The sequence below is a fragment of the Notamacropus eugenii genome, chromosome 7 (genome assembly GCF_028372415.1).
Source record: "Notamacropus eugenii isolate mMacEug1 chromosome 7, mMacEug1.pri_v2, whole genome shotgun sequence".
NCBI classification, from domain to species: Eukaryota; Metazoa; Chordata; class Mammalia; order Diprotodontia; family Macropodidae; genus Notamacropus; species Notamacropus eugenii.
Window position 1 is genome coordinate 85951472 of NC_092878.1, and position 27989 is coordinate 85979460.

General features: G+C 36.2%; 1 protein-coding gene across 1 annotated transcript in view; it reads left to right on the forward strand.

Annotated features, from left to right (window-relative positions):
* The window catches only part of LOC140514564 (polypeptide N-acetylgalactosaminyltransferase-like 6), a 902815-nt gene that overhangs the window by 352499 nt on the left and 522327 nt on the right, over positions 1-27989 (forward strand). The gene's annotated exons all lie outside the window — the stretch shown is intronic.

Genomic DNA, 27989 nt, shown 5'->3' on the forward strand with positions numbered 1-27989 from the left:
GGTTGTGCCGACACAGACCAGGTCCAAACCTGGAGCAGGCTTTGGGGTAACTAAATCATGGGCAGCAGTGATGGCTTCCTGAACTCTCAGACCACAGATGCCAAAGACAACTTAGAAAGTCAGCAGGAAAGGTTTATCTCACCTGGGTGAAAATGGAGCACAGTCCAGCACAGGCCAGAGCTGCACAGTTCCAGTCCCAGCAAACCAGAAGTAGGCTTTGGAACTGACTGAATCAGTAGTGATAATGGCAGCTTCTGCTTCAAGAGCACTCTGCCTATAGATGGTAAAGGGTTTGAATGGTTGGTCAGAAAGTGATTACAAGGGTCTTTTGCGAGCACTGAAGCAGTCCTCTGTTGCTTTGCCTCTACTCACAACTGGGTCCTGGGTAACATTCCCAGTGTGAGGAGAAGCACTAGCATAGCAGAGCTTGCAGCCACAGTGGAAGGGGCACCATCCTCACACTTCCAGGGCAGAAAAGAGTGCTTGTGGTAATTCACAGAGCAGATCACAGACCAGGAGAGTGGTAAACACCTCTTGTTGGATTACACCACCTTGGAAGAACTGGAAACTTACAGGTCCCTAGAAATATTTCTGAAAACAGTTATACGAATCCACTGAAGCCTTGGACAGTGAACCTTCCACCCCGGAAGCAGAGCAAAGACTTTACTTTTTACTTTAAAAAAAGAGTTAAAAGTCAAGTAATAGGCTGGGGAAATGAGCAAACAATGGAATAAAACTCTCTGACTACAGAAGGTTACTATGATTACAAGGAAGATCAAAGCATGTACTCAGACAAAGACAGCAAAGCCAAATCCCCTACATGCAAAGCCTCAAAGAAAAATATGAATTGGTCTCAGGCTCAAAAATGATTTTGAAAATCAAACGAGAAAGCTAAAGGAAATATTGGGAAGAGAATTAGAGTGATGTAAGAAATTCATGAAAAACAAGGCAACAGCTTGGTAAAGGAGACCAAAAAAATATACTGAAGAAAATGACACCTTAAAAAACAGACTAGATGAAATAGTGAAAGGGATCCAAAAATTCAATGAGGGGAGGAATGCCTTAAAAAGGAAAATCGGCCCAGTGGAAAAGGAAATCCAAAAGCTCACTGAATAAAATAATTCCTTAAAAATTAGAACAGTTCAAAAGGAAACTAATGTCTTTATGAGAAATGAAGAAATATAAAACAAAACCAAAAGAATTAAAAAAAATCAAAGACAATGTGAAATATCTCATTTGAAAAACAACTTACCTGGAAAATGTATCCAGGAAAGATAGTTTAAAAATTATTTTTTAAAATAAAGCCGTGATCTAAAACATAGCCTAGACATCATCTTACCAGAAATTATCTAGGAAAATGACCCTGAGGTCCTAGAACTAGAGGGCAAAATAGAAATCCAAAGAATATACCAATCACCTCCTGAAAGTGATCCCCAAATGAAAATTCCCAGGAATATTGTAGTCAAATTCCAGAGTCTTCAGATCTAGGAGAAAATATTGCAAAATATCCAGAAAGAAGTAATTCAAGTATCATGGAGTTATAGTCAAGATAACACAAGATTTATCAGTTTCTACATTAAAGGATCAGATGTCTTGGTGTATGGTATTCCAGAGAGCAAAAGGAGCTAGAGCTATAACCAAGAACCAACAACTTAGTAAAACTGAGAACAATCCTTCAGGGGAAAATGGATGGACATGAAATGAGATGGAAACTTTCAAGCATTCTTGATGAAAAGACTAGAGGTGAATAGAAAAAAAAAGTGACTTCCAAATACAAGACCCAAGAGAAGCATAAACAGTTAAACAGCTAAAGGACATCATAAGGGACTTAAGTCTAAAATGTTTACATTCCTTCATGGGATGATGATAACTCATGAGACTTTTGTCATTATTAGGGGAGTTAGAAATAATATATACAAACAGAGGGCATACACATGAGTTGAATAAGAAGGAATGATACCTAAAGATAAAATTAGGAGGTGTGAGAGGAAGGTACTGGGAAAATAGGAAGGGGAGGTAAAATGAAGCAAATTATCTCATATCAAAGAGGCAAGGAAAAGGTTTTCAATGGACAGAAAGAGGGTCAGGGAAGGAGGGAGGGAGTGAATCTTATTCTTATCAGAATTGACTCAAAGAGGGAATAACACGCATATATTCCATTGGGTATAGAAATCTATCTTACCATAGAGCAAATAGTAGGAAAAGGTGATAAGAAAAGGTAGGAATGGTGATAGAAAATAGAGCAGATTCGGTAGGGTATAGAAGGAAGAAAAACACTTTTGAGAGAAGGGAAAGGGTGAAAGGAGAAAGAATAGAAAAAAATGGGTAGGGGTAATAGGATAGAGGGAAATACAGTTAGCAACAGTAATTGTGAAAAACATCAAGCAAGTTTATCTGAAAAATGCCTCATTTCCCATACATATAGAGAAGTGAGTCAACTTTATAAAAATGAGCCATTATCCAATTTATAAATGATCAAAGGATATGATCAGTTTTCGGAAGTAATCAAAGCTATCTAGAGTCTTTTGAAAACATTGCAACTCACTATTGATTAGAGAAATGCAAATTAAATCAATTCTGAAGTACTACCTCATATGATTTAGACTGGCCAATAGGACAGAAAAGGTAAATGACAAATGGTGGGAATGTAGGGGGAAAAAGATTTTAGTGCATTGTTGGAATAGTAAACTGATTGCACCATTCTACAAAGCAGTTCGGAACTATGTCCAAAGGGCTATAAATCTGCGCATGCCCTTTGACTTAGCAAGATCAGTACTAGGAATGTATCCCAAAAGAGATAAAAAGAAAAATGAAAAGAACCTATATGTACAAAAATATTTATAGCAGCTCTTTTCTGATAGCAGGGAATTGGAAATTTGGAGAATGCCTATCAACTGGGGAATGGCTGAACAAATTGTACTATGTGATTGTGATGGAATACTCTTGTGCTATAAGAAATAATGAGCAGGATTCTTTCTGAAAAACCTGGAAAGAGTTATGAGTGCCTGCATAGTGAAATGTCCTGTGTACCAAGTAGCAACTCTATTGTAAGATGATTGGCAGCAAATGATCTAACTAATCTCAGCAGTACAATGATCCAAGACAACTTTGAAGGATTTATGATGAAAACTGCTTTCCATCCCCAGAGAAAGTCTGAATACAGATTGAAGCACATTTTTTTTTGCTTTATTTTTAAGTTTTTTTTCTTGTCTGTGTTTTCTTTCACATCATGACTATTATGCTTTGTATGACTACATGTTTTACATGACTACAGATGTATAACCTATATTGAATTGCTTGTCTTATCAATGTGGGGGGAGGAGGAAAGGAGAAGATTTGGAACTCAAAGTTTTAAAAATAAATATTAAAATTGTTTTTCATGTAACTGGGGAAAATAAAACAATAAAAGCTTAAAACAAAACTAAGTAGTTCCCCCCCTCAAAAAAAGTCTTAATGTAAGATTTTGGAACACCCTACTGTACCACCTTTATATCATCTGATTCCCACACTGTGAGGTAGAGAGTATGATAGTATTATCCATTTTATGGATGAGAAACCTGGGGCTCAGAGACATAAGCAATGTACTAGGGATCATAAAGGTAATAACCAGCAGAGTCAGAATATGAAACTGTCTCCCCATTTATATCCAGTGGTTCAATATTTTTCCTAGTCAACCTATGTCGGCTACTTTCATAGTCACCCAGGGTTTTAAATTGGAAGATAATGTCAAACTTTTAAATAAGAAAAAAGAATTAATTAAAGAAGTACTTTGTGCAATTCTCATTTAATAAATACAAAACTCTGAATTTCAGAGAAAATAAAAACAGAAATTACAAGCAGAGATTACAAACAGAAAGACCAACAGACAAGGCTTTCAACTGTCTGATTATAGACAATACATACATCATTATCAGACAGAGAAGAATAAGCATCTGGATTTTCAAAGCTGGCAGTCTCCTTAGGGGCTACCCAGACTCTCATGTGGCACACAAAACTTCTTCCAAAAATTAAGCCCCAAAGTAAAATCTCACCTCAGAGTACATACACTTTTCAGAGTTGGAGGGCACAGCAACCTTCATGCCCCAGTGCCTAATTAGAAATTAACAAAAGGTATCTGAGGCCTACCAATGGGCCGGGAAAATCTTTAACTCTTCCCTCCCACCTTTAACCTTACATTAACATTACAGATATGTTTATTATTTTACCTTTCAGCCCTCCAGTCAGAGGGGAGAGGAGACTGAGAGAAACTGAGAAGGTGTGGAGTTTGAAGGTATCAATCAATCTGTATAATGTTGAGATTTTATATGATCAGCTCCTGTGGGAAGTCTGACATTTGTAGAGTCAAAACCAAGTAAATCAACAGATGGAAATAAAAAAGTACCAAACATTTGAAATAGTTGTTCCTCCCTTATGCAGATTCTACTCTAAGAAAAACAAGCAAAAAAACAAGCAAAAACTCCAGATGATTTAGAACAGAAAAATAAAAGAGTGGATAAATTTAGGCATGCTTATTCACATTATAAAATATTTTTTCACAATAAAAAAAAGATTGACTGAGTCTTCCTTTTAAATAGTTCCCCTGTCAGAGTTAGGTGTTTGTTTCCTTAACTATTAGAACACAATGCAGAGGGGGTCAGAGAAGTAGGACAAAGGCCCTTAAAAGTAGAACGTTTGAAGCCATTGTGAAATAGAACTCAATCAAATGTGAAGATAAACTGACTCTGGAATTAATGATTTTATTTACTCAACTCTCCAAGAAAATGCAATTTGACCAATTGCGGGGTTGGTTCTAATTATCTCATGAAAGGAGCTAGTACCATGTAATTTGGCTACTTGGGTAAATAGTCTAAACACTCAAAGGGTTGAAAAAAGGATTGTGAAAAGCATAAAGAACTAGAAAAATCTACCAGAAACATATTAGAAACATTCCAAGGAAAGAGTTAATTATGTATAGGTAGGGATGGGTGGGAGGGGAGATTAGAAATAATTGCACTGCATAAAATGCAGAAGACTTCATTTTTAAAAAGAAAATGATTAGGCTCTCTACAAAGTCTATATAGGGCAAGTTTTGTTTAAATCTCAGATTTCTACTATGCAAAAGCTTAGAGCAAAAAATTCAATGTCGGTGAGCTTTGTGTACGAAAGTGAGTCATAATATGGGAGTAGTCAGGAAGACAATTCTTAAGGTGACCCTCTACGCTTCACAGCTTGATTTTTATTGGTACTTCAGTCTGATAATAGACTGGAGTAAAGACAATTTAATGTGGCTTCTGCCTCTTGTGGATAATGTTAGTAAAGGGTAGCATATTCTCTCTAATAGAGAGTTCTTAAAACTTTTCTTATTTTCCTCCAGTAGTTAAAAGGACTATATAATGGGAGCCTCATTTTGATTTTGCATGGTGCTCTTATGATCTCCTTTCTTCACATTCCTTTTCAGGGTAATGTTTTACCATGAGTCAACAAGGATGGGACCTCCCATAAAACTAGGTCATATTTTATGGCTACATAACTTGGGCTGAACTTTATAAAAGAAATAATGACCTTGAAAACCAGTACAACATTTTTACACAAAAGTAAATTTTTTCTGTCATTAATCATAAAAGATCATTGCCTGTGGCTATTGTTGGCTTTTCCATGTGAATTATTAAAAGATTTAAGAAAAAGTAAAGTGTTTATTACAAATCACTTTATTACACGCTGAAAGGTCACAAGTATATGAAAGCAGTCCAAACATGAGTCTTAGTGTGTCTTTCTCTATATCTAGGCATCAATCAACTGACAAACACTGACTAAGTGCTTACTATGTGCTCTGTGCTAGGCTCTGGGGATACAAACACAAAGAATGAAACAATCCCAAATCTTAAGAAATTTAAGAAGTTTGCCCATCCTTCTACAAGTAAGAAAATTTGTACTTTTTGTACCTATCAAACTGAAATCACTATACCACTTAAGCAATAAGTACTTAAAATATTAGTTGACTATATTAGTTCCTTTGTTCCCAAGATACAGTTGGCCTATATTAGCTTAATTTATGCTAAGATGCATCAATGCTTCCCTGAATGAATAAGCAGGTCTTTCTTGGCTTGTTTTATTTTGGAATATTTAGGGATGCTTCAGAAAGTCATCGGAAATCCTTAAGGAGAAATCAGTAAGATAAAGAAACATATTTAACAGCCTGTTTATCTTAATTAAATCCTTACTGCTGGGGTAGGATATCGATTTGGAGGTAACATAGTCCAAAAGCAAGAAGTTTCCAGCTTGAACAGAAATAGTGACCAGCCTATTTGATTTTATGAGACTCAATTAGAAGATACTTCATCTGGGTTGTTGAACCTGTGGCCAATTAATTGCACAGTGATATTTTCCTTTAATTATTATAATCGTTTCATTAAGAAAACTTGCAGCATTTAGCAGATATATTATCCCTTACTTGCCTTAAGAGATGGATATCTCCTTGACTTCACAATGTTGCTATTTCTCATATTGATCATACTCTAAATAAGATATTTTTGCACTCACAGATTTTACTTTTTTAATAAAGTACTTTTTATCATTAACTTCCACTTCCCTCAGGGTTTTATCTTAGACTAACTTCTCCATCAAAAGAATTCTGATAGAACGTGGGAATTTCTTATATGGGAAAAAAGTGACAGCTAATCAAATACTGCTCCTTATGAATGAAGCAGATAATATTTGACTATACCTGCGATGGGGATTTTAAAAGTTAGAAGAGATGTTGTTCAAGGGAACTGATGTGGATGCCCAGGGAACTTACAAAAAAAACTAAGATTTTGGGGAGGAAAATTGGTTGTTTGTTTGTTGTCCTTCGTCTTGGAAGAGGACCAAAATGACATCACCATGATAAAGTGAAATTTCAGTGTGTCCGACTGTGGCTGATCAGACCAATACAGCAGTTGAGCTTGAGCAAGGACTTCAGTGTCTGGTACCTTATACTGCCAGGTGATCCTCAAAATTTTCCTAAGACAGTTCAAATGGAAGCAATTCAGTTTCTTGTCATGGCATTGGTAGACTGTCCATGTTTCACAGGTATACAACAATGAGGTTAGCATGACTCTGTAGACCTTCAGTTTGGTAGTCAGTTGAATACCTCTTCTCTCCCAAACTTTTCTTCAGAGCCTCCCAAACGCTGAGCTAGCTCTGACAATATGTGCATCAACCTCACCGTCAATGTGGACATCCCTGGAAAGTACATTACTAAGTTAAGTGAACTTATCCAAAACATCCAAGACTTCTCCATTTGCTGTAACCAATGGTTCCATGCATGGATGGTGTGGTGGTGGCTGATGTTTTCTTGGTGTTAATTATTAAGCCAAAAATAGCACAAGCAGCAGAGAATTGATCCATACTTCGTTGCATCTCAACTTCAGAGGATGCATTGAGTGCACAATCATCTGCAAACAGAAAATCATCCACAAACACTTCCTCCCCTTTGGTCTTGACTTGCAGCCTTTTCAAATTGAAGAACTTGACATCAGTATGGTAATTGACCTAGATCCCATATTCATTCTCATTGAAAGTGTTTGTCAACATGACAGAAAACATCATGCTAAAAATCATGGGAGCAAGCCCACAGCTCTGTTTCACTCCACTGGTGACTGGGAAGGCACGAGAGCATTGTCCATTATCCAGAACCTGGGCAAATATCTCATCATGGTCTATTAGATGCCAATGTTTGCTGTGAGGGTGCATCCATGAGGTTTTATTGCATTTAGGTAAACGGAAGACAGTGTCAGTGATGAGAAGGTCATATGATGCACAAGTCTTCAGCAGTAAATGACCATTGCTGTTGCTGTTTCCAACTTCATTCCTCCCCAGGACTCCCTGCCAAGTCTGGTAGTCTGAGCCTACTCTAGTATTAAAGTTGCCCAGAATTATAAGCTTGTCCTCTTCTGGCACATTGACAATAAGGCTCTCTAAGTATTCATAAAATTTTTCATTGACTTCTTCAGGGTTTGTCATGGTGGGAGCATAGGCACTGATGATGGTGGTATGACATTTTCCTGAGAGTGGCAATCACATTGTCATGAGCCTGTCATTCACTCCTTTTGGCAGGCATACCAGTTTGCTGATTAGATTAGCTTTAATTACAAAATCCATGCCAGCTTCATTGTGCCCACTCCAGAAAAAGGTGTATCCAGCTCCAACTTCAGTAAGCTGACCTTCATTTGCCAACTTTGTTTCACTCAGGGCTGCTATTTGCATGTGAAACCTGTTGAGTTCTCTTACAACAAGAGCAGTTATTCTTTCAGGGCTATTGGATTTTGTGCTGTCTATTAGTGTGTGCATGTTCCATGTGCCAATGGTGAGTGGAATCATCTTTGCAGATGCTTTTGTACATTTTGTACATTTTTTTGTGTTTCAACCACATAGTGGGATTCCCCACCTGCCACGGTAATCAGGCCAGGTTTGGGTAAGCAGACAATATTTAGGGCACCTTTTCTAGCCCCCTTTCTCACACCAGGAGGTGAGCAGTGAGATCCTTAAAAGGCTTCTCAGACACCCAGGGGGCTGCCAAGTCCCACTGCTGCTTCCAGTGAGAAACAACCCTATAGCCTGGGCTGCCCAAGTGTAGGGTTGTAACTACAGCTCTCAGGGTATCTGCACCTGCTGCTTCATCACTTGCCTGTCACCACAGGACTTTGAGGCATAATAGTGAAATGGTATGGGTGATGTCTTTTGATTCATGAGTGAATTGGATTTAAGTGAGACAGAGTTGCACAAAGTCCTCAGCCTCACTCTCTCCTCCAGAGTCATCATAGTACAGTGTCAGGGCAGAATCAAGATGGGTGGTGATAGCTCAGGATGCAGTGGAAGACTGTGGAGTCTTTGATGTCTAACCAAGTTCTAAGTGCTCCACATTGCCTGCTTCATCTGCTTTCATGGCCGTGGGAACAAATAGTTCTCATCTGCCCATTCCACTGGGGGAAGTCTTCACATGCGTGGGGTAGATACCCCCCTAACTCATCAATGGGTTTTTAGAACCCTTGATTACCCTCAACTTGGTTTGGCCTGTCTGTAAAAAAGGATGTGGCCACTGCACATGCTGCAGCTTTTTGGAGTCACAGGCAAGATAGTTAGGTGGAACAGGTGGACATCAAAGGTGGAAAGAGCCCTGAAAGGGATCAGCTATCATCACACCAAAGATACTGGTCCTCCCTGAACACACCCTACACTCCAGAGGAAAATAAACACATAGATATAGACACAGACAATACATAGCAAAGTCAGCTAAAAGAGGATGATTACAAAATCATAGCTCAAAGTGTCAGTAATAGACAGAATTCAGAATGAAGGTTAAAGATAAAAGAGGCAAAAGGTTAAAGATAATAAAAATATTTTTTTAAATTATGGTGAAGGAAAGATGTGTTAACCAAGAGTGGTTAAGACCATTGCTTAGGTGAATGATTTGACAAATGATGATGATGAAAAGCAAGAAAGGCAACTCAATTCTTGTTATGCTTTTTATTCCAGGAAGATAGTCTTTGGAATGCAAAGAATAAAATGAAAATGACTAACTTGAAAAACATGATAAGTAAGGATATAGTAGGAGAGCTCTACACAACCTTGATGAATTCAAGTCACTGGGCTTAAAGAACTATGTGTTGCTTAAAGAACTGACTGGTACGATTGCTGAGTTACCATCAATGATACCCCAAAAGATTTTGGAGTCTAAGGAGAGACCACAGGAATGGAAAGGGGCAACTTCTCATATAATTTTTTCTAAGGGATAGTGGAGTCAGTTGCTATTGTTGTTGTTTGTCATTCATCTTCAAAGAGGACCAATTACATTATGTCTTAATGTGAATTGGATTTAAGTTGTTGTGTTTGTCTTTGGAAGGGGACCATGACATTAGAGAGATGCTGACATGGCTTGTAGTTGACTTGATTTGAATGAGGGAGGGCTGTGCAAGGTCACCAACCTCACTTTCTCCTCGTGGGTCATTTGAGTCCAGGGGCCAGATATTCATCAGGATGACTGGAGATGGCCCATAAAGCAATGGGAGACCCTGGTCCTTTAAGGCTAAGGTCTTTTCAGGTTCTCAATTTGACTGAGGTAAGACCCATTCAACGAATAGGCCTCTTTAAGAGGTGAGTTATGGGATGGTCCCTTTAATTAGAAAAAAATAAAACCAGAAGGGAAAGACCCTGGACTCCTCCTCTCCTATCTGTCTCCCCCTTCCCTTCCTTCTCCACAAAGGAAGGTAAATTTGGGTGGCCAGAAGATGCCCAGTTAATGGGTTTTACTGGCTGGATTCTGCTCCTGCTAGATTCTGCTCCTCCCCTCCCCTCCCCTCCCTTCCCCTCCTCTCTCCTTTCCCTAAACCTTAAACCTACTGCACTCTGAAGCTCATACATTGGACAACACTAGGCCCTTGTCTAAGGGTGCTCTTCTGGACCCTCCTGGTTCAAGAGTTTTTATTGTATGTTACTGTTTTCCTCCCAGCCTGATGTCATTATTTTTCTTTACCTTGTTAAAGAGGCCATCCCATGACTGCTTCTTAAACTGCACTTTTCACTGAATGGATGTTATCTCACCCTAAGTGGGTACCTAAATAGATCTTGGCCTAAAGGTGTCAAGGTCTCCCATTGCATCCTGGGTCATCTCCAGTCATCCTGACGAATATCTGGTCACTGGATTCAGATGACTCTAGAGCAGAAATGAGACTGGTGAACTTGCACAGCCCTCCTTCACTCAAAACAAAGTCAAGTTCAAGTCATATCATCATTTCTCTGATGGCATGGTCTTTGGCAATGAAGGCTGAACACAATGACAGTCTCTGAGATTTCCAATTTGCATGTGACTCAGAACTGAGGGGAATGATTAACACAATTTGCGGTAGAGTCAATATTCAAAAAGAGCTTGATGGACTAGATTTTCAGACTGAATCTAACAGGATAACATTTAATAGAGATCATTGTAAATTCATATATTTTGGTTCAAAAAGTCAATTTCACAAACATAAAGTATGAGAAGTGTGGCTACCTGACAATCTGCCAAATCAATATCTCAATTTCTTAGTAGAGTGCCTTAGGAAAAGTAGATATATTTTAATGAGAGTAACGAGGAAAGAAACAAGCAAAATGTCAAAAATACTGGGCTTTGGGAATCTCTGAGTATCTGGGGGCTTAACATGTGTTTACTAGGTGTCAAAAAGAGAACGAAGGAAGTCAAAGGTATTAAGGAGTGGAGAACTGGATTAGGCAGGTGGTAAAGAAAAGAAATTATAATTCCCAATTTTGTTCAAAGCCAGATTTGTTAAAGGAATTCCATGAAGGATGGATCAAAAATCCTGGCATTGAGAGCTAAGAGCTAGATTACCACCTAGTCTAGAGCCCTCATCTTACAGATGGAAAAATTGAGACTAAGAGTCATAAGATTATTTTTCTAAAAGTCACTTAGAAAGTGAGTAGCAGAGTTGGAAATCAAACTCATGCTTTTTGATTCCAAAACTAGTATTTTACTCACTATTTTGCATTGCCCCTAGGACCATGAAGCATTAGTTTAAAACATTGCTTTCTTTGAAATGAGCTTTGATATTAAGGATTTTATCAATACTAATTGAAATAAATATTTTATTGAAATTTCCTTGTGTATATAGTGGGTTGGAAATACTGGTTGATAGAACACTTTTTCTTTTTTAAAAATTTTTGATTTTTTAAATTGTGAACTTAATCATCAAAAACAAACATTATAAGATGCAAAGAACAGGGAAGATGATTCTATAGGAAACCTTAAAAACTGTACTTTTATTACATACATTTAAAAAATATTGTTCATGTATTCAATACATACATGAAATTAAATTTAACGAAGCACAGTAGGTTACACAAAGGCTAAGAGCAATTGACCATTTTGGAAAGTCAAATTAGTCTTGTTTATTTTATCCTCTCTCAATATCATTTAACATCAAAAAAGTGTTTCATGGTTTGCAAAATAATTTATATTCATTATATCATTTAATTCTCACAATAAATATGTGAGGTAAATGCTTCTACTTTTTCCATTTTACAAATGAGGAAACCCAAGTGTCAGAAAGCTAAGTGGCTTACTCAGCATCAAACAATTAGTAATCCTAAAGTAAGATTATAAACTAGGTCCAGTTGTCAAGTCTAGCATTTTGAATGCCATCCCGTTCTCAATGTGTGGCCTACTGAACAATGGGGGTTCTTGAAACTCTTTAAGGTGGTCTATGAGGCAAAACCTATTTTCATAGCATTGCTAAATTGTTTTCATTCTGATACCATAAATTCAAATAGGCATCATATAAACAAGGGCACTTTGGGGCCCTCAATATTTTTGAAAATTAAAGGGGTACTGACAAAAAAATGTTTGAATACCTCTGACTTACACCTTCTAAGTGTCATTTACTAAATAAAAACATGCCTCTATTTTGAGAAAGGTAATGTGACTTCAGGACCTTATAACAATTGGGAAGTACAACTCACAGAAACAAGATATTGCACATTTGCCCAAAAGATCATCATAATGTCTTATTAATACATCTTTTATCATTGATTGACTAAATTGTGAGTAGAATGCATGTATATATGTGTATCTACATCCATATATTCATGTATATATATGTGTGTGTGTGTGTGTGTGTGCATATGCACACATACATATAGTCTACACAAACATTCATGAATTTGGCTTATAAATATTTATGCATGCACATATACAGATGTATGAATGCACAGAAATATACACACACATGGATATGGAATATTTAATTTTGTAAAGCTAATATTTTTTTCAGAAAATGTTCAGGGTGGATAGCTCCCTCTAGTAGTATTGTGCATATATAAAATCTGTTGAAAGGTGCTTACATCAGGAAACTATAAACCCATATTGTTGAAATGGTATAGATTCTCTTTATTGAATGATAGTCAATAGCTTAAAAAATGTGTTTCCATATAAGATTTTGGCTCGACTGTTTTTTTTTTTTTTTTTTTTTACTTGTCAAGTCGTCTCCATTTTTCCATGGGCAGCAAAGTTTGGAAGCTTAAAGTGTTCCTGTCTTGGTGCAAAGATGAATCTCATTCACTTGAATTACTGTTGCTCTGTATTTCAAGGAAATGAGATTCTATTCAAATAAGTTGAGTTCTAATTCCAATTCTTTTCAGAGTAGTAATTTATACATAAAGTACCTCAGATAGATATTTAGATTGGCTTTAATAACCTAAGCAATTAATCTATTTGCAAATAGAATTAAGGTCTGTCCAACCCCCAAATTCAATACTGAACCATATAAGTCACACCCTTTTCTGCAGAGGATTTTTAGAAACATACAAATGTCAGTTTATATCATAGCTTTAATTGTCTTTTACCTTCCAAATGAGTGAGCCAGAAACATTCTTTATTCAAATCCCATCCCCAAACTAATATCAGGAAGTCAGTTTCTGAAGTGGGCAAGCAGAAGCACAAACCTCAAAAAAATGTCATTTTGAAACCACATGCTTGTCAACCTAAACAGCTGCTTTCTAATCTATCTTTGATCATTGCATATTACATTTTCATTATTATTAGTGAAAGAAACTAGCAGCATAAAACAAATGGGTGAAGACTTAGAATGGAAAAAGGAATGCACAGGGATGTATATTGCAATCAATTAAATAAAAACTATTTGAGACAATTATTACTGTTGGAATTCAGAGTCAAGAAACAATTGATCATTTATTATTATTGATTATTGTTGTTAATAATAAGGCAAAAACTTATACTACTGAGATCAATATCCCATTGAGGAAAGGTCTCACAAATATGTCACAACAGGAATTTGACTCTTGTATGAATTTTAGGTGAAACCTTTACTATAGTAGAATGAGGAACATGAGAAAGGGAAAGGTAAACTTCATCAGATAATGCTAAAGTAATGATCACTGAAATGAAAGTATTACCAAGACTGTGATGAAAGAGAAGTGTCATTCAATATGGCACAATTACATTCATGTTCCCCAGCCTATCTTTCCCCATTTCCTTTTACTTCAGAAAAGTACCTTTCCCATTGCAGATTTAAAAGATGTAATTAGGGCTTTAGCGCTGTTGATGTTAAATTCTTCTCCATTTAGCTAGCTAACTGAGTTCCATTACAACTTGAATTTCATATTTGCCTTTGATTCCTGTATTAATTTGTGTTGTACCATCATTTTAAGTTACATAACAACTGCTATTATTCCAGGAATGCTTGTATAGTGATGCATTATATTTTGCTTTGTTTGACTGTCAAAAGAGCACACTTGTCAAAATGCTCATATTAAATAGTCTTTTCCCAAGCCACATACACTTCAAGGGATTCAATGGCTCAGTTACATTTTACAACATTAATTTATAATCTCTAGAGATCACTTGAGCCCTCATCATCATTTCTGAGAACCTAACCCCATTAGGTCACCAGAGGCAGGTAGAAGGTCTTCTTGTTTGTTTGTTTGTAATATTCTCTTTTATCTCCCCTGGGAGAAGCTGTGAGAGATGGGGGCAGGCTCTCTCTCTCTCTCTCTCTCTCTCTCTCTCTCTCTCTCTCTCTCTCTCTCTCTCTCTCTCTCTCTTTAGAGAACTCTCAGATGATAATATTCTCTCTGTGATGTAGATCAGCAACAGTTTCCCAACGCATAGTCTTAGAGTACTGGTTAGAGCTGCAAGACTTCCACAAGATGACACAGCTAATGTGTTAGAGGTGGGATTGGAACCCAGGTTATCCTGAATGCAAGGTCATTTCTCTATCTTTTACACTGATCTTCTCTTGCAGTACATTCATACATACTTATGTATATACATGCATACATGCATACTGATATATAAGCATATTGACATATACATATGCCATTGTGTAAATATTAGGGGTCATCACATTCTTTTTTAACAAGAATAAGTTTGATGGGATATGGCCCAAAAGTACAGGCAAAATAATATCCCAACAATGGAAACTTAATAAGTTGCTTTAGATGACATCCTTAAATTTTCTTGATGCCAAGAACAATGGAGAGTATAAGACACTAATATCATATGAATGTAATGGAAAGACATAATGGATAGGATGAATTCAAAGAAATGGGGGACACTTTATTTGAACTTATAAAGAGGGAAATAAATTAAAAAGAAGAAAATGCTCTAAATAATACAACAAGGTAACTTATCAAAAGAAAGTTGAACTTTGAGCAATCAAAAAATTAATGAGGGCCTTAGAGAATAAGTAACTGCAGAGAGGTGGGGGACTACTAAAATAGAATATGATATGCATAGTCAGAAATGGTTTTTGGTTTTTGGTTTTGCTTACTTATTTCACTGTCACAAAGGAGGGTACAATCTGGAAGACAGAAGAAGGGAAAGGGAGAAATGGGTGAAGACAAAGAGCGTCTATCAGCAAAATAGATAAAGGAACCAGGTAGAACTGTAGTTGCTTTCTGAAAATATGGATAAAATCTATGATATCTCTACTTGGAAGGTAGAGCAAAGAGCTCTTTTTATTCATCTTCCACTTGTGGCAGATGTTCATGTCATCCATCTCTTTCATTTTCTACCTGGCCACACTCCTTTGTACTTCTCCTTTGTGCTCATATGCCAGATACCTCCTTTCTAACCCATCAGTCCTTTTCAGCTTATTTTTACTCATTAACTCATTGAAGGCAGAGATTGTCTTTCTTTTCCACAGCTGCATTTCTAGCAATTAGAACATTGTTTGGCACTTAGTAGGCACATAATAAATGTTTTTCAACTGACTGATAGTTTCTCCCCTTAGTAGCTTAGGCAAGCCATACATTCATTGAATTTGAGTTCTTCATGAGTTAGATGGCAGTAACATTACTCCTCTTACATTGCATTATCTGCCTCCTAGAGTTATTTTGATAGAAGTTATTTGCAAACAAAATGCTGTGTCAATATCAATTGTCATTCCTTTTCCTGCCTTGAATTCTGTCTTTCTGTGAATGTGTGTTAGCATGGTGATACCTGTTGCTCGGTGGTATTCTTTCAGCACTATCTCTAAGGATATCTCATAACAATCCCTTTAATGATGAAACATATAGCTTTTTAAGGGGATTTTTTCCAGGACCTTGATCAAAGTTTACCAGAGTTGTATTGGAGAAAAGGATTATGTAACATAGTTTTAAACTCTGAAGAATCATTGTCATTATTTTTTGTAAGCCCCTGAAGCAGGAGTTACTGCTTATGTTTCCCAAGTTTATTTCTGTGATGCTGAGTATAGAGCCCATTTCTCATGACACTATGTAAATACATGGATCCGATGTGTCCTCTGTGATGGAGATCATGGAAACTATGTGCAGGTTTTTAACTATTTCAAAGTTCAGTCAACAAGTATTTATTACATAACTACTATGTTTTTGACAGTGTGTTGGGCAGTGGGGATACAAAACAAAAGTAAAACAATCCTTTTCCTCAAGGAGTTCTGAATCTGTTCAGTCCAACTTGTGTATGAATAACTTTCCTAAGTGGTCATCCAAATGTTATTTGAAGACTTCTAATGGCAGGAAAGATGGAGGAGGGTAGCCCAGCCCACTCCATTGTCAGTCTCCCTGCATTGAGTCTCCTGTCTTCGTAATGTCTCCTCTGCACAGTTGTCAAATTAGTGCTCTTAATTAGAATGAGAATAATAAGTATTATTATGATTAAGTATATATCCAAACATGTTACTCCTGGGCTCAAGAAATTGTGATGATGTTCCATTTCTTTATGATAAAAGTCAAACTCCTACTTGGTCTTCTAAGAACTTTGTGTAGTCTGGCTGCAGTCTTTATTTATAGACTGATTACATGTTAGTCTGTCTTATACAATCTATGTTCTAGGTAAACTAGCCTTCTTGCTATTGTACGAATGTGACATTCTATCCCATAGAACAATAAAATCATATACCTAGAACTAGAAGAGTCTTCAGAGGCCATCCTTAATTTTATTTTTCAGGAAACTGAAGCTTGGGGAGGTTAAATGACTTGCTCTAGATTTCGCAGAATTTTTGTACAGGTTACCTCTAATCACTAAAATATGATCCCCATTTTTAATCTTCACTTCTCAAAACTTCTGGTTCATTTGTAAACTGTTCAAGTAAGCTTCAAGAAGCATTACCCAAGCCTCTTTCTGACCATCATTATTTCCCCAATAAATCATTTGATATTTATCCTGCATTACTTATCTGTGATTGCTATACCTCATCCATGAAATATAAACTCTTTGAGAATGGAATCTCTAGCATTTTTGTATTTGTATACCCAGTATCTAGCATAGAAGGAACACTAAATAAAAGACCTATTGGTCAATAAGTTTAGTTGTTAGGAAGTCTATTTCCTTTTTCCCCCTCACAGAGAGCCTAAAGCTACCTCTGCAGCTTTCACACATTGTTTGGATTTTTGCTTTCTGGAACCAAACGAACAAGCCTTTTCATGTGTCAGCTTTTTATGTATTTAAAGGTAGAAAGCATGCTTCCTTCTCACATGTTCCCTTCTCCAGAATATCCTTTCCTCCAACTAACTGTCACATAGCATTTTCAGGTCCTTAATCATCACATCACTCTACTTCTTAAAATGGGGCATTCAGAACTGGACCAAGTACTCAAATGTGTTTTTTCCAAGCAAAGGAAAAAATAAAAGAAGCACAACTTTGTTTCCTGGATAGCATGCCTCGTTTAATGAAGTCTAGCCTATCATACTTCTCACTCATACTGTTGAATAGGAAAACTACTAAGGACCTACAATGATTTGGGTCATACCCTTGCACCTTGGATTTATGAGGTTATTTCTTCTCAGCCCAGCCATATTACTTTGCATTTAACCTAATTACATTTCATCTTATTTGAGGTGGCTTAATTGTGCTGATCAAGAACTTTTCAGACCCTGTCATCCAATGTATTTCATTGTTTCAGCTTTATGCCTTCTCTAAACTTTAGAAGCATGGTATTTATATCTTCATCCAACTAATTGATTTAAAATATAATTAATAAACGTCATAGCCAGAGTGATTCGGTGGATTAAAATCTGGGCTTAAGGTCAGGAAAACCTTCATACAAGTTGTATCACTGATGCATACTGGCTGTATGCCCCCACTGGAAGAATAATTTAAATGCCTCTCTCTTGTGCCTTAGGAGATTTTCTAAAACTATCTTACAGAAGAGGGACTGTCCTCTATTGGTAAAGGGAGTTTTATATATATATATATATATATAGTCTATCTATATGCATGAATGTGTGTATAAACACAAACACACATGTATATATATATATATATATATATATATATACACACATATGTATATCTAACCACCTATAGATAGATATGTATATCTATATATCCCCTTAAATATTGTTATAATTTTTATTGTTATAATTTGTGTATATATTTTTATTGTTATAATTTTTAGATTTAAGCTTTATACTTGATCATGTCCCTTAATATGAAAGAAGTATCCAAAGCTCTTGACCCCCTTCTCACCAGATATTGGTTTCATAATAAACATATAAAGCATATAGCAAATTTATTTTATCCAAATAGATTAAAAAACAGAAATCAGAGAAAGTATACATAGGAGAACATATACCAGGCACTACAATGTGAATGAGCTCTCCCATTGGAGCAAGATAACTCAGTTCAACCAAGAGACAGATTCTCAGATTTAACCCAAGGAAAATATCTTGAAGTCTCCTGTGCAGTAAACTAGAAATAGGGACATGATAAGGGATTGCCAGTATCTCTTCATCTTGGCTTCTTCCCAGAATCTTTCTCTTTATTTAGCTGACCAGACGAGAGGTTGGAATATTGTAGATGGAAGCCAAGAGATCAGTATGTCTCCTCTCTTGTTCTTATCAACTTTACCCCCACACAGACATGAAACATTAATTAGTTAGTTAATCTCCACCAAAAAGGAGATCCTTAAGCAAATGGTCTTTGAACTATAAATTGCATCTGAAAATACTGAAAAGTTTTGATAAGCATGACAATTATGAACAAAAGACATAGATAGATGTTATAGTAGAGAAAAGATTATGGAGAAAGTTTTATAAAAATATGGATTCACTGATACAACAATCTCCTTATGTACCATCACAGACATATTAGGGGCACTGATGATATATTTAGCTAAGAAAGTGGATTACTTAAACAAATGTTAATCTTAAATACTCAGACTTCTTAATAAAAGGTATACAGAATAAGAAAGTGGAAAAATGAAGACAATGGTTCTTTTTTTCTTCATCTTATTATAGTACATAAAAAAACTGTAGTTCAGATTCTGTCATGACCACATCCCCTTATGACGGTTTTGTTGTAATTTGCTCATAGAGATTGTTGTTGGTTGGTTGTTGTCCTTCATTCTCAAATAGAACCAAAATGACATCACTATGCTAAAATCAAGTTTCAGTGTATCTGACTGTGGTTGACCACACCAGCTCAGAATGCTCTACCACAGGTCAGGCACAAATAGTCCATGTGAACATTTGGAGTGGATTCTCTAAATTTGTGCATTTGTGCTTCTTCTGAGCTATTTCAGTACTGTTTTGCTCATAGAACATAGGATCTTCTCTGATACGGGCACATCACACTGAGTGATCCTGTGCCAGTGTCTTCCACGTAACAAAATTGATTTCAAAGTTCTTAGGAGTGTCCATGTGTTGTTTCTCCCGACAGCCATGTGAACACTCACTCTGTATGAGTTCTCCACAAAACAATCATTTTGCAAGTGTATGCTGTGCATTTGAACAGCGTGGTCAATTGTTCAGAGTTGTACTTTTTGAAGCAGGGTTTCCTTGCTTGACAATTTAGTTTCAGAAAAAGACCTCAGTGTCTGGTACCTTAGCCTCTCAGGTGATCTTCAGAATCTTCCTAAGACAATTAAAATGGAAGTGATTTATTTTCCTGGCATGGTGCTAGTATACTGGTCAGGTCTCATAGGCACACAACAATGAAGTCAGCACAACAGTTCTGTAGACCTTCAGTTTGGTAGTTAGTCTATTACCTCTTCTTTCCCATACTTTCCTTTGGAGCCTCTCAAAAATTGCACTGGTTCTGACAATGTGGACATCAACCTCATCATCATTGTGTATATACCTGGAAAGTACACTATCAAGGTTAGTGAATTTATCCACAGCATTCAAAACTTCTCCATTTACTGTAATTTAGGGTTCCACATATGGATGGTATGATAGTAGTTGATGGAGCACCTGTGTTTTATTGGTGTTAATTGTTAGGCCAAAATTAGCACAACCAGTCATATTTTGTTGCATCTCAGCTTCAGAGGCTGCATCAAGTGCACAATCATCTGCAAACAGAAAATCATGCCAGGAGAACAGAGGTCTGTACACAACAGTTGTAGATCTGACTAAGACCTTTGGTTCTATTAGTCATGGAAAGAATTATGTCAAAATTTGGTTGCCTGAAGAAGTTCATCAACATTGTAAGTCAATTTCATGACAGCATGCTTGCCCAGGTTCTACATAATGGACAATGTTCTCATGCTTCTCCCTCTCCAAAGCAGTGAAACAAGGCTGTGTTCTTGCTCATGTTCTTGCTCATCATGCTTTTTAGCATGATGTTTTCAGTGATGTTGTCAAATGCTTTCAATGAGGATGAACATGGCCATCAAGGTCAGCTACCACACTACTGGTAAATCCTTCAACTTGACAAGGCTATAAACTAAGACCAAAGTGGAGAGAGTATTGGTGCTCAGAGGGTTAATAACCAACTAAATTTTTTTAAACTTCCTATAGGTACTTACTGAGTCTATGACACACTTTATTATCTTCGTGGTATATAAATGAAAATTCTCTTATTTCCCTAATATTTTGGACAGTTGATCCCAAAATAAACTTTATAGTTAAGGTTCTGTTTCAAAGAATCCCAAACTCATTACTTTCCCAATGCTTAATTTTGATAACATGGTGACTTTGAAGGAATGTGAACTTTTCATTTTTTTCTTTTTAAAAAGTTAATTTGTATGTTTTCAGTTTTCAACAATAACTTCCCTGAGTCTTAAATTTTTCTCCCCTTTCCTCTCCTGTCCTTCCCCTAGATGGCATGCAATCTTATATAGTCTCTACACATACATTATTATTAAACACATTTTCACATTAGTCATGCTGTCTAGAAGAACTAAAATGAATGGGAGAAACCATGAGAAAAACTGAGCCTAAACAAAACATAGCACAAGAGAAAATAGTCTGCTTCATTCCACATTCCAGTTCCATAGTTCTTTCTCTGGAAGTGGATGGTATTTTGCCTCAAAAGTACTTTGGGAGTGTTTTAGGTCCCTACATTGCTGGGAAGGGTAAAGTCTATCAGAAACAGTTCTTACATACTGTAGCTGTTACTATGTATAAAGTTCTCCTGGTTCTACTCATTTCACTCAGCATCAGTTCAAATAAGTCTTTTCAGGCTTTTCTGAAGTCCTCCTGTTTGTCGTTTCTTATAGCACAATAGTATTCCATTACATTCATATACCGCAACTAGTTCAGTCATTCCCCAGTTAATGGGCATTCTCTCAAATTTTCAGGTCTTGGCCACCACAAAAAGAGCTGCCATAAATATTTTTGTACACGTGGGACCTTTTCCCATCTTTGTGATCTCTTTGGGATACCACCCTATAAGCAATATTGTCAAAGGGTATGCACGTTTTTGTAGCCTTTTGGGCATAGATCCAAATTGCTCTCCAGAAAGGTTGGATAAGCTCACAACTCCACTAACAATTAATTCGTGTTCCAACTCTTCCACATCTTCTCCAACATTTATCATCTTCTGTTTTGTCAAGCTAGCCAGTCTGATGTGTTTTGATTTGCATCCCTCTAATCAATAGTGATTTAAAGCATTTTTCATATGACTATAGATAGCTTTAATTTTTTCCTCTGAAAACTGCCTATTCATGCCCTTTGACCATTTATCAAGTGGAGAATGACTTGAATTCTTGTAAATTTCACTCAGTTGAGGTCTTTATCACAGACACTAGCTGTAAAAATTCTTTCCCAGTTTTCTGCTTCCCTCCTAATCGTGGTCCCATTGGGTTTGTTTCTGCAAAACCTTTTCAATTTAATGTAATATATATTATCCATTTTGTACTTCATAATGTTCTCTGTCTCTTGTTTGGTCATAAATTTCTCCATTCTCCATAAATCTGACAAATATGCTATCCCTTGCTTCCCTAATTTGTTTATAGTATCAGCCTTTATACCTAGAAAATGTACCCATTTGGACCTTATTCTTGCATAAGGTGTCAGGCATTGCTATGTGCTCAGTTTCTGTCACACCATTATCCAGTTTTCCCAGTAGTTTTTGTCAAACAGTGAGTTCTTATCCCAGAAGCTGAGGTCCTTGGGTTTATCACACAGTAGACTGCTATACTTATTGACTACTCTGTCTTGAGTACCTAACCTATTCCAGAATGTGAGCTTTTCTATTGTAAAAAACCTAGTTATATAATATTACTTAGTATGAAGAGAAGTGCAGCAAAACACAAAGTTTTCTGAAGGGAAGAGAAGATTAAGAAAAAAATCACAGTTTGATTCTGAATGTCTCAAATTATCACAGTTATGGAAATATTAATGAGGGTGTATGATTAAAAATGACTCCTAGTCTATTAGTGAGAATATAAAAGAATATGGCATCTATTACCAGTTAAAGCATAAAGTCAGTAAAGCAGTGCACCTTTGTTTAAAACATATATTAGCTATGAAAGTGTTTAGAACCTCCCATCTAACCATAGCTTCTAAGGGATCCTGAAGCCAAGAGAATAACTATAATCCACCACTAATGCTATCAAAGGAAAGTAATACAGCTGATGGAAAATACAGTTGAGCACTCCCAGCAGATGAAGGTGTGAATTTCCCCATACATCATCTTAATGGCAACATTTTCTACAAAGCGACATGGAGCACTCCTTTCATATTTCATGAGTTCTATTTGCCTGACTTCAAAATGCCAAATGTGCCAGTGAACAGGGCTTTAATATTCATGGCTTTCTGAGATGTCTCTGACAGTTGTCAACTAGAGAAATGGCTTCATCAAGAAGGAATCTGACTTATGATTACTGGCACACACATAAAATCACATACTCATTCACCTATATATTTCACTTGAAATGTGTATTCTTTGCATATTTATCTTTTATGAAAATTACATTCTAATGTACCCATAAAATCCTTTATGCAGCAGTAAGACACTTTAAAATCTTATTTGAACATGGTTGCCTGATATTTTAAGTACCTTTTTGGACCCCAACTCTTGGAGTAATAGTAATAGGCACATTTTTAAAAGATATCTGACCAAAGAAAAATTTTATGAAGCTTAAATAAATATATCTTACATGTTTGTGAAAGTACTACGTTCCATACTGTGAATAATATTGGTTTGAACTTATGTTTTCACCAGGCTAGAGAATTCCAGGCATGGAAATTTTCTCCTCTATTTTAGGTCAGCAACTATTGAAAAATAAACTTAATTTCTCACCATCAATATGTATGTCTGTATATGTACACACACATATTATATGTAAGATGCATACATAGTATCTACATGTATTAAATAACTATATGTGATTAATACTGCTAATAAACAGGCCTATCACCAAATTGATTTCAGATGATGATTTTTTGCTATATGGTCTTTTATTAAAGATTATATACCATGATATAAAGGATTTACAATGTATACTAGTGAAGGAAGTATCCAGAGATTTATAATAACTTGTGTGTGTAAACATTGATATCAATCTTTTCCAAATCTCCAAGAACTGTTTGAACTTTTCATAATTGCTTATTGATTTTTCCTTATCTACATCGCTATTTTAAATTGTGAGTACATGTGTATGTAATGCATTATAAAATTTTAATTAGGCAATCATACATCCCAGAAAAATGAAGTTACAGGTAGAGTAAGTGCTTTCTTAGAAAAGAAAAATATCCCTTAGTGAACTAAGCTATAAAATTGAGTGAAATTCCTTATATCTTAAGAATGATGATGTTTTGCCAAGAAATTTGATGCTCACTGCATAAAACTAGAACTAAATCTTTGATAATGGACAATTCCTTACTGTTCAAATACCTGGTACACAAACCTTAGGAGGAAAAAATAAAAGAAATGATCCTTAATGCATTAAAATAAAATTGGACTTCTTGACTGAGGCTTTACCTCTGAAGTTTATTAGAATGAATTTCACTTTAATGAAGCAGTACATTGAATTTGTAGCAGACAGACTTACATTGAAGCTAGGTTTTAACAAGATTTTTAATGTAGAAATCCATTTGATTTTACAGAGAATATCTCTTTGCAACAGAAAACTCACAGCTTTGAGAAGAGAGCAGGATAATATCAGCAAATAGAAGTGATGTTAAAGCCAGCTGAGAATTCTTTTTCTTTGCATTCAGACTTCTAGATGAATTGAAGATATGTTATTACTAAGCTACATAGAATGCTGAGCCTGAAGTCAAGACAAGGTGTGGTAGGGGATGAAGAAGCAGGCAGTTGGAGAGGGGGAGAAGAGAAGGCTAATTGCTATTTATACAGTACTTATTATGTTTATCTAGTGCTAAATATGTGCCAGACCATGTGCTAAGTGCTTAACAATTATTATCTTATTTCGTCTTCATAACAATCTGTGAGGGGGAGTTGGGAAAAGGGGGGTTGTTATTATTATCTACATTTTAAAGATGATGATATTGTGGCAAATGGAGATTATGTGAATTGTCCAGGGTCATGCAGCTAGTAAAGGTCTGAGGCCAGATTCTGGGCGGTCGTGTTAAGGGATGAGTGTGTGTGTGTGTATGTGTGGTAGAATATACTCCTACATATACATGCACGTACATGCACACAAACACAAATATATACACACGTATATTTTCCTCTCCAGACCCACATGCCGCACCCCCCCCATCATTACTACCATACTATTCTTTTCTTAGGCCCTTAAGGCTCTTTAAACTTTTCCCCCTATCATGGTACCTCAGTACCCTTACTTCTATCCCATCATCACCAACCCCTCTCTTTTTTGTCTAGCATGTTTGAATTCACCATCTCCTTACTGCTGAAACCTGGACCATCATAGTGAGCATGATTTCCCAATCAACCTGGGCTTAATGAAGTAGATGTTCCTTCCACTGTAGTCATATGGGATTATAATAAGAGGCAGCACCATTTCCCACTCAAGATGCTTTGTAAGGAGAGACCTGAACAGCAGAGTGACCAGGCAGAAAGGAGTAGGTAGGAGGAACAGGAAATAATTAAAGAAGTTCTCCAGAAGGCCTCTGTGATACACCCTCATGTTGTCACATGGTCATCCATAAATATTAATTGAAGAGCCTCAAGAGAGACTTCCCATTCCGCAATTATTCCTCAATTATTTTCAAGGCGGAGGAAGTTTCTCCCATAAGCCGTACTGAGAGGAATTAAGGAAGTCTTTTGGAGTGAGCCAACAGAGGAAACAAGGAGAATCGTATTGTGATAGTTCCTTTGAGATAACTTCTGAAATTCTCAGATAATTATTCTCCTTTTTTCTATATCATCTCCTACAAATTTTTCAACAAATACTATATTGTTATGTTTGATTTTGGAGGAGAAAAATAAATATCAGATGTGAATCTGTTCATATAAGTTCTTGACAGCTAGAGAATTGCTAACAAAAAGAGTTGAAAATATTTTTTGCATGAAAAATGCCTTTTTTCATTACTTTCAGTATTAAGAGGTCAATTAAAATGTTAAAGCTTAAAATGTTTCTTTTTGAAACATGAACTCTGAGGGTCTTGCCCTCCTACATTGATTTTTTTTTTTCTTTTTCGAATTAAAGAGGCCATCCCTTATCTACTCCTTAAACAAGCCCATTCACTGAATGGGCATTACATCACTCTGAGTACCTGAAAGAGCCTTAGTCCAAAAGGGCCATGGTCTCCTATTGTATCCTGGACCATCTCCAGTCATCCTGATGAATATCTGGTCACTGGATCCAGATGACTCTGGAGGAAAAAGTGAGACTGGTGACCTTGCTCGGCCCTCACTTATTCAAATCAAAGTCATGTCATCATTTCCTTGATGTCATGGTCTTCTTTGAAAATGAAGAACAAGCACAACAAAGTTTAAAATGTTATTAAAGACCCAAGAGAGTGGGTCTTGGGTCATGAAAAGCTATGTATTTTAAAGAAGAAACATTTAGCCTTAATTTTCTATCAATTGATACAGGATGTTATCCTTCCCTTTGTGGAGGTTCAGAGATTGTTTATTGAATTGGGTGCCTAAACTGGTATAGTTATTCATCTTTTACCTAGAATTTTAGATGAAAGTCAGTATTATGCAAGACATTTGACAAATCTTCACCAAGGAGGCCCCAGCTTTTTGACAATCCAAATTCTGTAACTAATTGCTCATTATTATGAGATAGAAATCTCTGGTTAGCATAATTCTAAATATGAATGAATACATCTCCAGTTTTAATCAATTATGCATTCAAAAGAATCCTAGTGTAGGCTGGAGGATAGGATGATTCAATTTTTCATAAAAGGAATTTTTTGCACAGTTTTAATTAGTGTGGACAATATTATTCAGGGCTAGATTCAGAAAATTAAGCCATAATTTGAAATGAAGTAGTTTCAAATGCAGTATAACCATGATTATATTAGTAATTTAAAAAAAGACTACTATAGTAGTAAAATGCTTAGGTCTTTAATGACATTTGTAATGATAATTTAAATGGACATATCTTTCCCATTTATCAATAGATTCATGTGACCTGCCTGGGTCACATGGAAGCCTGAGTCACATGAGTCTGAGTCACTTGGAGCCTGTGATGGGAAGAGTTTGCTGAATGGATGGAACAGGAAGGGTAGAACAGGAAGAGATGGAGCTAGGGCAGAGATGAGAGGAAATTACAGAGAGAGCAGTCAGAACTGAGGGATGCAGGCAGGCCCACAGTTGTCTGTGATTGTGAGAAGGGTATTTTGTTTAAGGGATGCCTGTTTGTAATTAGTTTAAGGGAAGCTTGCTTGTGACTTGGTTAAGGGATCTCATTGTGGGAAGCCTAGCAAGAAGAAGGTATGGAACTGGTATTGTCTTCTGCATTGTAATTGTGTATAGATTTCTGTTACTTTGATGGATTTGGCTTTATGGTGTCTGGATAAATGTTTGATTCTGTCTTCCATGTGGAGAGTCTGTGATATTTCACAATCAGTATTGCACCAAGACATTCATGGTCATTGTAGGTGCTGTGAATAACACATTGACGCTACATTATAATTTCTCCCAATGTTATCTTGGCAACAGTTTATGACTATTAACCAATGAAAATCAAGATGTTGGGAGGCTAGGGTTGGTGTACAACATATTCACTGAGAAGTAAATATATAGAAGAAAGAAAGAGAGGATGAAAGGAAAGAAAGAAAGATAAAGAAAGATGAGAAACTGAGTTCACATGAATAAGTAAATTGCCTTATATCATAAAACTCTTTACTATCTTTAAAAAATATTTCTTTATTTTTTGCTTTCAACATTCACTTCATAAGATTTTGAGTTTTAAAATTTCTCCCCGTTCAGGTCCTCCTCCATCCCCAGGATGGCAGACAATGTGATAAAGATTTACATATACATTCACATTAGACATATTCACATCAGTTATGTTGTAAAGAAGAATTAGAACCAATGGGAGGAATCATCAGAAAGAAGAAACAAAATAAAACAACAATAACAAAAAAACAGAGCAAATAGTACATTTCAGTCTGCATTCAGATTCCACAAATTTTTTTTTGTGATTGTGGACATCTGTCCACAATTTCTGTCATGAGGATATTTGAGTTGTCTTATATTCTTGAATTTCTGAGAAGAGCCAAGTCTGTGAAAGTTAGTCATCACACAATCTGGCTGTTACAGTGTACATTGTTTTCTTGGTTTGGCTCATTTCATTTAGTGTCAAATATTTTCTAGGTTTTTCTGAACTCAACCTCATCATTTCTGCTCATCATTTCTTGTGGAACAATAGTATTCCTTTACATTCATACTGCAA